Source organism: Triticum urartu, chromosome 1 (assembly GCF_003073215.2).
Source record: "Triticum urartu cultivar G1812 chromosome 1, Tu2.1, whole genome shotgun sequence".
In the NCBI taxonomy this organism is placed as follows: Eukaryota; Viridiplantae; Streptophyta; class Magnoliopsida; order Poales; family Poaceae; genus Triticum; species Triticum urartu.
The window spans coordinates 32,571,277-32,582,034 of NC_053022.1; positions in this window are offsets into that span (position 1 = coordinate 32,571,277).

A 10,758-nucleotide genomic window follows, 5' to 3' on the forward strand; every position below is an offset into this window, starting at 1 on the left:
GTAACCATTTACGATGAGCTCTTTGTCACCTCCATATATGAGAAACATATCCTTAGTCTTTTTCAGGTATTTCAGGATCTTCTTGACCGCTATCCAGTGATCCACTCCTGGATTACTTTGGTACCTCCCAGCTAGACTTATAGCAAGACACACATCAGGTCTGGTACACAGCATTGCATACATGATAGAGCCTATGGCTGAAGCATAGGGAACATCTTTCATTTTCTCTCTATATTCTGCATTGGTCGGGGATTGAGTCTTACTCAATTTCACACCTTGTAACACAGGCAAGAATCCTTTCTTTGCTTGATCCATTTTGAACTTCTTCAAAACTTTGTCAAGGTATGTGCTTTGTGAAAGTCCAATTAAGCGTCTTGATCTATCTCTATAGATCTTAATGCCTAATATGTAAGCAGCTTCACCGAGGTCTTTCATTGAAAAACTCTTATTCAAGTATCCTTTTATGCTATCCAGAAATTCTATATCATTTCCGATTAGTAATATGTCATCTACATATAATATCAGAAATGCTACAGAGCTCCCACTCACTTTCTTGTAAATACAGGCTTCTCCAAAAGTCTGTACAAAACCAAATGCTTTGATCACACTATCAAAGCATTTATTCCAACTCCGAGAGGCTTGCACCAGTCCATAAATGGATCGCTGAAGCTTGCACACTTTGTTAGCTCCCTTTGGATCGACAAAACCTTCCGGCTGCATCATATACAACTCTTCTTGCAGAAATCCATTCAGGAATGCAGTTTTGACATCCATCTGCCAAATTTCATAATCATAAAATGCGGCAATTGCTAACATGATTCGGACAGACTTAAGCATCGCTACGGGTGAGAAGGTCTCATCGTAGTCAATCCCTTGAACTTGCCGAAAACCTTTTGTGACAAGTCGAGCTTTGTAGACAGTAATATTACCGTCAGCATCCGTCTTCTTCTTGAAGATCCATTTATTCTCTATTGCTTGCCGATCATTGGGCAAGTCAACCAAAGTCCATACTTTGTTCTCATACATGGATCCCATCTCATATTTCATGGCTTCAAGCCATTTTGCGGAATCTGGGCTCACCATCGCTTCTTCATAGTTCGTAGGTTCATCATGATCTAGTAGCATGACTTCCAGAACAGGATTACCATACCACTCTGGCGCGGATCTCACTCTGGTTGATCTACGAGGTTCAGTAGTATCTTGTTCTGAAGTTTCATGATCATTATCATTAGCTTCCTCACTAATTGGTGTAGGTGTCACAGAAACAGATTTCTGTGATGTACTACTTTCCAATAAGGGGTTAGGTACAGTTACCTCGTCAAGTTCTACTTTCCTCCCACTCACTTCTTTCGAGAGAAACTCCTTCTCTAGAAAGTTTCCGAATTTAGCAACAAAAGTCTTGCCTTCGGATCTGTGATAGAAGGTGTATCCAATAGTTTCCTTTGGATATCCTATGAAGACACATTTTTCCGATTTGGTTTTGAGCTTATCAGGTTGAAGCTTTTTCACATAAGCATCGCAGACCCAAACTTTCAGAAACGACAACTTTGGTTTCTTGCCAAACCACAGTTCATAAGGCGTCGTCTCAACGGATTTTGATGATGCCCTATTTAACGTGAATGCGGCCGTCTCTAGAGCGTATCCCCAAAACAATAGCGGTAAATCAGTAAGAGACATCATAGATCGTACCATATCTAGTAAAGTACGATTACGACGTTCGGACACACCATTACGCTGTGGTGTTCTGGGTGGCGTGAGTTGCGAAACTATTCCACATTGTTTCAAATGTACACCAAACTCGTAACTCAAATATTCTCCTCCACGATCAGATCGTAGGAATTTTATTTTCTTGTTACGATGATTTTCAACTTCACTCTGAAATTCTTTGAACTTTTCAAATGTTTCAGACTTGTGTTTCATTAAGTAGATACACCCATATCTGCTTAAGTCATCTGTGAAGGTGAGAAAATAACGATATCCGCCACGAGCCTCAACATTCATCGAACCACATACATCTGTATGTATGATTTCTAACAAATCTGTTGCTCTCTCCATAGTACCGGAGAACGGTGTTTTTGTCATCTTACCCATAAGGCACGGTTCGCAAGTACCAAGTGATTCATAATCAAGTGGTTCCAAAAGCCCATCAGTATGGAGTTTCTTCATGCGCTTTATACTGATATGACCTAAACGGCAGTGCCACAAATAAGTTGCACTATCATTATCAACTCTGCATCTTTTGGTTTCAACACTATGAATATGTGTGTCACTACTATCGAGATTTAATAAGAATAGACCACTCTTTAAGGGTGCATGACCATAAAAGATATTACTCATGTAAATAGAACAACTATTATTCTCTGATTTAAATGAATAACCGTCTCGCATCAAACAAGATCCAGATATAATGTTCATGCTTAACGCTGGCACCAAATAACAATTATTTAGGTCTAATACTAATCCTGAAGGTAGATGTAGAGGTAGCGTGCCGACTGCGATCACATCGACTTTGGAACCATTTCCCACGCGCATCGTCACCTCGTCCTTAGCCAATCTTCGCTTAATCCGTAGTCCCTGTTTCGAGTTGCAAATATTAGCAATAGAACCAGTATCAAATACCCAGGTGCTACTGCGAGCATTAGTAAGGTACACATCAATAACATGTATATCACATATACCTTTGTTCACCTTGCCATCCTTCTTATCCGCCAAATACTTGGGGCAGTTCCGCTTCCAGTGACCAGTCTGCTTGCAGTAGAAGCACTCAGTTTCAGGCTTAGGTCCAGGTTTGGGTTTCTTCTCTTGAGTAGCAACTTGCTTGCTGTTCTTTTTGAAGTTCCCCTTCTTCTTCCCTTTGCCCTTTTTCTTGAAACTAGTGGTCTTGTTGACCATCAACACTTGATACTCCTTCTTGATTTCTACCTCCGCAGCTTTCAGCATTGCGAAGAGCTCGGGAATAGTCTTATTCATCCCTTGCATATTATAGTTCATCACGAAGCTCTTGTAGCTTGGTGGCAGTGATTGGAGAATTCTGTCAATGACGCAATCATCTGGAAGATTAACTCCCAATTGAATCAAGTGATTATTATACCCAGACATTTTGAGTATATGCTCACTGACAGAACTGTTCTCCTCCATCTTGCAGCTATAGAACTTATTGGAGACTTCATATCTCTCAATCCGGGCATTTGCTTGAAATATTAACTTCAACTCCTGGAACATCTCATATGCTCCATGACGTTCAAAGCGTCGTTGAAGTCTCGATTCTAAGCCGTAAAGCATGTCACACTAAACTATCGAGTAGTCATCAGCTTTGCTCTGCCAGACGTTCATAACATCTGGTGTTGCTCCAGCAGCAGGCCTGGCACCTAGCGGTGCTTCCAGGACGTAATTCTTCTGTGCAGCAATGAGGATAATCCTCAAGTTACGGACCCAGCCCGTGTAATTGCTACCATCATCTTTCAACTTTGCTTTCTCAAGGAACGCATTAAAATTCAATGGAACAACATCACGGGCCATCTATCTACAATCAAACATAAACAAGCAAGATACTATCAGGTACTAAGTTTCATGATAAATTTAGGTTCAATTAATCATATTACTTAAAGAACTCCCACTTAGATAGACATCCCTCTAATCCTCTAAGTGATTACGTGATCCAAATCAACTAAACCATGTCCGATCATCATGTGAGATGGAGTAGTTTCATTGGTGAACATCACTATGTTGATCATATCTACTATATGATTCACGCTCGACCTTTCGGTCTCCGTGTTCCGAGGCCATATCTGTATATGCTTGGCTCGTCAAGTATAACCTGAGTATTCCGCGTGTGCAACTGTTTTGCACCCGTTGTATTTGAACGTAGAGCCTATCACACCCGATCATCACGTGGTGTCTCAGCACGAAGAACTTTCGCAATGGTGCATACTCAGGGAGAACACTTCTTGATAATTAGTGAGAGATCATCTTATAATGCTACCGTCAATCAAAGCAAGATAAGATGCATAAAAGATAAACATCACATGCAATCGATATAAGTGATATGATATGGCCATCATCATCTTGTGCTTGTGATCTCCATCTTCGAAGCACCGTCGTGATCACCATCGTCACTGGCGCGACACCTTGATCTCCATCTTAGCATCGTTGTCGTCTCGCCAATTTTATGCTTCCACGACTATCGCTACTGCTTAGTGATAAAGTAAAGCATTACAGTGCGATTGCATTGCATACAATAAATTGACAACCATATGGCTCCTGCCAGTTGCCGATAACTCGGTTACAAAACATGATCATCTCATACAATAAAATTTAGCATCATGTCTTGACCTTATCACATCACAACATGCCCTGCAAAAACAAGTTAGACGTCCTCTACTTTGTTGTTGCAAGTTTTACGTGGCTGCTGCGGGCTTAAGCAAGAACCAATCTTACCTAGGCATCAAAACCACAAAGATAGTTTGTCAAGTTGGTGCTGTTTTAACCTTCGCAAGGACCGGGCGTAGCCACACTCGGTTCAACTAAAGTTGGAGAAACTGTCACCGCTAGCCACCTTTGTGCAAAGCACGTCGGGAGAACCGGTCTCGCGTAAGCGTACGCGTAATGTCGGTCCGGGCCGCTTCGTCCAACAATACCGCCGAACCAAAGTATGACATGCTGGTAAGCAGTATGACTTATATCACCCACAACTCACTTGTGTTCTGCTCGTGCATATAATATCAACACATAAAACCTAGGCTCGGATGCCACTGTTGGGGAACGTAGTAATTTCAAAAAAATTCCTACGCACACGCAAGATCATGGTGATGCATAGCAACGAGAGGGGAGAGTGTGATCTACGTACCCTTGTAGATCGACAGCGCAAGCGTTAAGCACAACGCGGTTGATGTAGTCGTACGTCTTCATGGCCCGACCGATCAAGCACCAAAACTACGGCACCTCCGAGTTCTTGCACACGTTCAGCTCGATGACGATCCCCGGACTCCGATCCAGCAAAGTGTCGGGGAAGAGTTCCATCAGCACGACGGTGTGGTGACGATCTTGATGTACTACCGTCGTAGGGCTTCGCCTAAGCACCGCTACAATATTATCGAGGATTATGGTGGAAGGGGGCACCGCACACGGCTAAGAATATGATCACGTGGATCAACTTGTGTCTAGGGGTGCCCCCTGCCCCCGTATATAAAGGAGCAGGGGGAGGTGCGGCCGGCCAGGAGGAGGGCGCGCCAGGAGGAGTCCTACTCCCACCGGGAGTAGGATTCCCCCCTTTCCTAGTTGGAATAGGATTCGGGAGGGGGAGAGAGGAGAGAGAGAAGGAAGGGGGGGGGGGGCGCCGCCCCCCTCTCCTTGTCCTATTCGGACTAAGGGGGGAGGGGCGCGCGGCCCAGCCCTGGCCACCTCTCCTCTCTTCCACTAAAGCCCACTAAGGCCCATATACCTCCCGGGGGGTTCCGGTAACCTCCCGGTACTCCGGTAAAATCCCGATTTCACTCGGAACACTTCCGATATCCAAATATAGGCTTCCAATATATCAATCTTTATGTCTCGACCATTTCGAGACTCCTCGTCATGCCCGTGATCACATCCAGGACTCCGAACAAACTTCGGTACATCAAAATGCATAAACTCATAATATAACTGTCATCAAAACCTTAAGCGTGCGGACCCTACGGGTTCGAGAACAATGTAGACATGACCGAGACACATCTCCGATCAATAACCAATAGAGGAATCTGGATGCTCATATTGGCTCCCACATATTCTACGAAGATCTTTATCGGTCAGACCACATAACAACATACGTTGTTCCCTTTGTCATCGGTATGTTACTTGCCCAAGATTCGATCATCGGTATCTCAATACCTAGTTCAATCTCGTTACCGGCAAGTCTCTTTACTCGTTTCGTAATACATCATCTTGCAACTAACTCATTAGTTGTAATGCTTGCAAGGCTTATGTGATGTGCATTACCGAGAGGGCCCAGAGATACCTCTCCGACAATCGGAGTGACAAATCCTAATCTCGAAATACGCCAACCCAACATGTACCTTTGGAGACACCTGTAGAGCTCCTTTATAATCACCCAGTTATGTTGTGACGTTTGGTAGCACACAAAGCGTTCCTCCGGCAAACGGGAGTTGCATAATCTCATAGTCATAGGAACATGTATAAGTCATGAAGAAAGCAATAGCAACATACTAAACGATCGGGTGCTAAGCTAATGGAATGGGTCATGTCAATCATATCATTCTCCTAATGATGTGATCCCATTAATCAAATGACAACACATGTCTATGGTTAGGAAACATAACCATCTTCGATTAACGAGCTAGTCAAGTAGAGGCATACTAGTGACGTTTGGTTTGTCTATGTATTCACACAAGTATTATGTTTCCGGATAATACAATTCTAGCATGAATAATAAACATTTATCATGATATAAGGAAATAAAATAATAACATTATTATTGCCTCTAGGGCATATTTCCTTCATAAATATCATGGTAATTTGCTTAAATAATCCTAATATTCTAGGTATACAAGATTAATAATAAAATTCTCTTATGAGTGTGTTGAATACTAAGAGAAGTTTGATGCTTGATGATTGTTTTGAGATATAAAGATGGTGATATTAGAGTCATACTAGTTGAGTAGTTGTGAATTTTAGAGATACTTGTGTTAAAGTTTGTGATTACCGTAGCATGCATGTATGGTGAACCGTTATGTGATGAAGTCGGAGCACGATTTATTTATTGATTGTCTTCCTTATAAGTGGCGGTCGGGGATGAGCGATGATCTTTTCCTACCAATCTATCCCCCTAGGAGCATGCACGTAATACTTTGCTTTGATAACTTGTAGATTTTTGCAATAATTATATGAGTTCTTTATGACTAATGTTGAGTCCATGGATCATACGCACTTTTCTTCCTTCCACCATTGCTAGCCTCTCTAATACTGCGCACCTTTCGCCGGTATCATTCACCCACCATATACCTTCCTCAAAACAGCCACCATACCTACCTATCATGGCATTTCCATAGCCATTCTGAGATATATTGCCATGCAACTTTCCACCATTCCGTTTACTATGACGAGCTCCATCATTGTCATATTGCTTTGCATGATCATGTAGTTGACATCGTATTTGTGGCAAAGCCACCATTCATAATTCTTTCATACATGTCACTCTTGATTCATTGCATATCCCGGTACACCGCTGGAAGCATTCACATAGAGTCATATTTTGTTCTAAGTACTGAGTTGTAATTGTTGAGTTGTAAGTAAATAAAAGTGTGATGATCATCATTATTAGAGCATTGTCCCAAGTGAGGAAAGGATGATTGAGACTATGATTCCCCCACAAGTTGGGATGAGACTCTAGACTAAAAAAAAGAGGCCATAAAAAAAGAGAAAAGGCCCAAATAAAAAAAATAAAAAATGAGAGAAAAAGAGAGAAGGGACAATGCTACTATCCTTTTACCACACTTGTGCTTCAAAGTAGCACCATGATCTTCATGATAGAGAGTCTCCTATGATATCACTTTCATATACTAGTGGGAATTTTTCATTATAGAACTTGGCTTGCATATTCCAATGATGGGCTTCCTCAAAATTCCCTAGGTCTTCGTGAGCAAGCGAGTTGGATGCACGCCCACTTAGTTTCTTTTTGAGCTTTCATACACTTATAGCTCTAGTGCATCCGTTGCATGGCAATCCCTACTCACTCACATTGACATCTATTGACGGGCATCTCCATAGCCCGTTGATACGCCTAGTTGATGTGAGACTATCTTCTCCCTTTTTTGTCTTCTCCACAACCACCATTCTATTCCACATATAGTGCTATGTCCATGGCTCACGCTCATGTATTGCGTGAAGATTGCAAAAAGTTTGAGAATGTCAAAAGTATGAAACAATTGCTTGGCTTGTCATCAGGGTTGTGCATGATTTAAATACTTTGTGTGGTGAAGATAGAGCATAGCTAGACTATATGATTTTGTAGGGATAACTTTCTTTAGCCATGTTATTTTGAGAAGACATAATTGCTTAGTTAGTATGCTTGAAGTATTATTATTTTTATGTCAATATTAAATTTTTGTCTTGAATCTTTTGGATCTGAATATTCATGCCACAATTAAGAAGAATTACATTGAAATTATGCCTAGTAGCATTCCACATCAAAAATTCTGATTTTATCATTTACCTACTCGAGGACGAGCAGGAATTAAGCTTGGGGATGCTTGATACGCCTCCAACATATCTATAATTTTTGATTGCTCCATGCTATATTATCTTCTGTTTTGGACGTTATTGGGCTTTATTATTCACTTTTATATTATTTTTGGGACTAACCTACTAACCGGAGGCCCAACCCAGAATTGTTGTTTTTTTTGCCTATTTTAGGGTTTCAAAGAAAAGGAATATCAAACAGAGTCCAAACGGAATGAAACCTTCGGCAACGTGATTTTTGGAACGAACAAGATCCAGGAGACTTGGACCCTACATCAAGCAACCAATAGGGAAGCCACGAGGTAGGGGGCACGCCTACCCCCCCTCCCCCAAGAGCGCCCTCCACCCTCGTGGGCCCCCTGTTGCTCCACCAACGTACTACTTCCTCCTATATATACCTACGTACCCCCAAATGATCAGATACGGAGCCAAAACCCTAATTCCACCGCCGTAACTTTCTATATCCACAAGATCCCATCTTGGGGCCTATTCCGGAGCTCCGCCGGAGGGGGCATCGATCACAGAGGGCTTCTACATCAACACCATAGCCTCTTCGATGAAGTGTGAGTAGTTTACCTCAGACCTTCGGGTCCATAGTTATTAGCTAGATGGCTTCTTCTCTCTTTTTGGATCTCAATACAAAGTTCTCCCCCTCTCTTGTGGAGATCTATTCGATGTAATCTTCTTTTGCGGTGTGTTTGTTGAGACCGATGAATTGCGGGTTTATGATCAAGTTTATCTATGAACAATATTTGAATCTTCTCTGAATTCTTTTATGTATGATTGGTTATCTTTGCAAGTATCTTCGAATTATCAGTTTGGTTTGGCCTACTAGATTGATCTTTCTTGCAATGGGAGAAGTGCTTAGCTTTGGGTTCAATCTTGCGGTGTCCTTTCCCAGTGACAGTAGGGGCAGCAAGGCACGTATTGTATTGTTGCCATCGAGGATAACAAGATGAGTTTTTTATCATATTGCATGAATTTATCCCTCTACATCATGTCATCTTTCTTAAGGCATTACTCTGTTCTTATGAACTTAATACTCTAGATGCATGCTGGATAGCGGTCGATGTGTGGAGTAATAGTAGTAGATGCAGGCAGGAGTCGGTCTACTTGTCTCGGACGTGATGCCTATATACATGATCATACCTAGATATTCTCATAACTATGCTCAGTTCTGTCAATTGCTCAACAGTAATTTGTTCACCCACCGTAAAATACTTATGCTCTTGAGAGAAGCCACTAGTGAAACCTATGGCCCCCGGGTCTATCTTCATCATATTAATCTTCCAACACTTAGTTATTTCCTTTTCTTTTTTACTTTGCTTTTATTTTACTTTGCATCTTTATCATGAAAATACCAAAAATAGTATCTTATCATATCTATTAGATCTCACTCTCGTAAGTGACCTGTAGGGATTGACAACCCCTTATCGTGTTGGTTGCGAGGATGTATTTATTTTGTGTAGGTGCGAGGGACTCGCGTGTAGCCTCCTACTGGATTGATACCTTGGTTCTCAAAAACTGAGGGAAATACTTACGCTACTTTGCTGCATCACCCTTTCCTCTTCAAGGGAAAACCAACACAGTGCTCAAGAGGTAGCAGGGCATCATGATCATTCTTAAAACAACAACTTATATAATTCTTGTCATATGATCTCTTATGCTAGAGTCACAATTCAATCACAATTTCAAGTATGAATCGTAAACTTCATTGAAAACTAACAAACTATAATCTCAGTCATTGGAGCAATTGCAATTTATCATAACATAGGAAGGAGTCAATATATAAGAGCTTTTCAGTAAGTCCACATACTCAACTATCATATAGTTTTTCACAATTGCTAACACTCACGCAATACTTATGGGTATGGACTTTTAATCGGACAGAGAGAAAGGTAGGGGCTTATAGTTTTGCCTCCCAACATTTTACCTCAAGGGTAATGTCAACAATAATAGTTCATGAAAACTCGCATCCAATTAGCCATATATACCAGGATCTTTCCAACATGTTGTGCTTGCCAAAAGATAAAATGTAAAAAGGAATGGTGAGGAACACCAAGACTCTTTTGTAAGGTAAGAGATAAAAGTAAAAGATAGGCCCTTCGCAGAGGGAAGTAGAGGTTGTCATGCACTTTTATGGTTGGATGCACAAAATCTTAATGTGAAAGAATGTCACTTTATATTGCCACTTGTGATATGGACCTTTATTATGCAGTCTGTCGCTTTTATTTCTTCCATATCACACGATCGTATAAAGCTTATTTTCTCCCACACTAATAAGTCATACATATTTAGAGAGCAATTTTTATTGCTTGCACCACTAACAACTTACTTGGAGGATCTTACTCAATCCATAGGTAGGTATGGTGGACTCTCATGGCAAAACTGGTTTAAGGGTGTTTGGAAGCACAAGTAGTATCTCTACTTGGTGCAAAGAATTTGGCTAGCATAAGGGGGAAAGGCAAGCTCAATCATGTTGGATGATCCATGACAATATAATTTATCTCACATGTAAGAAAACAT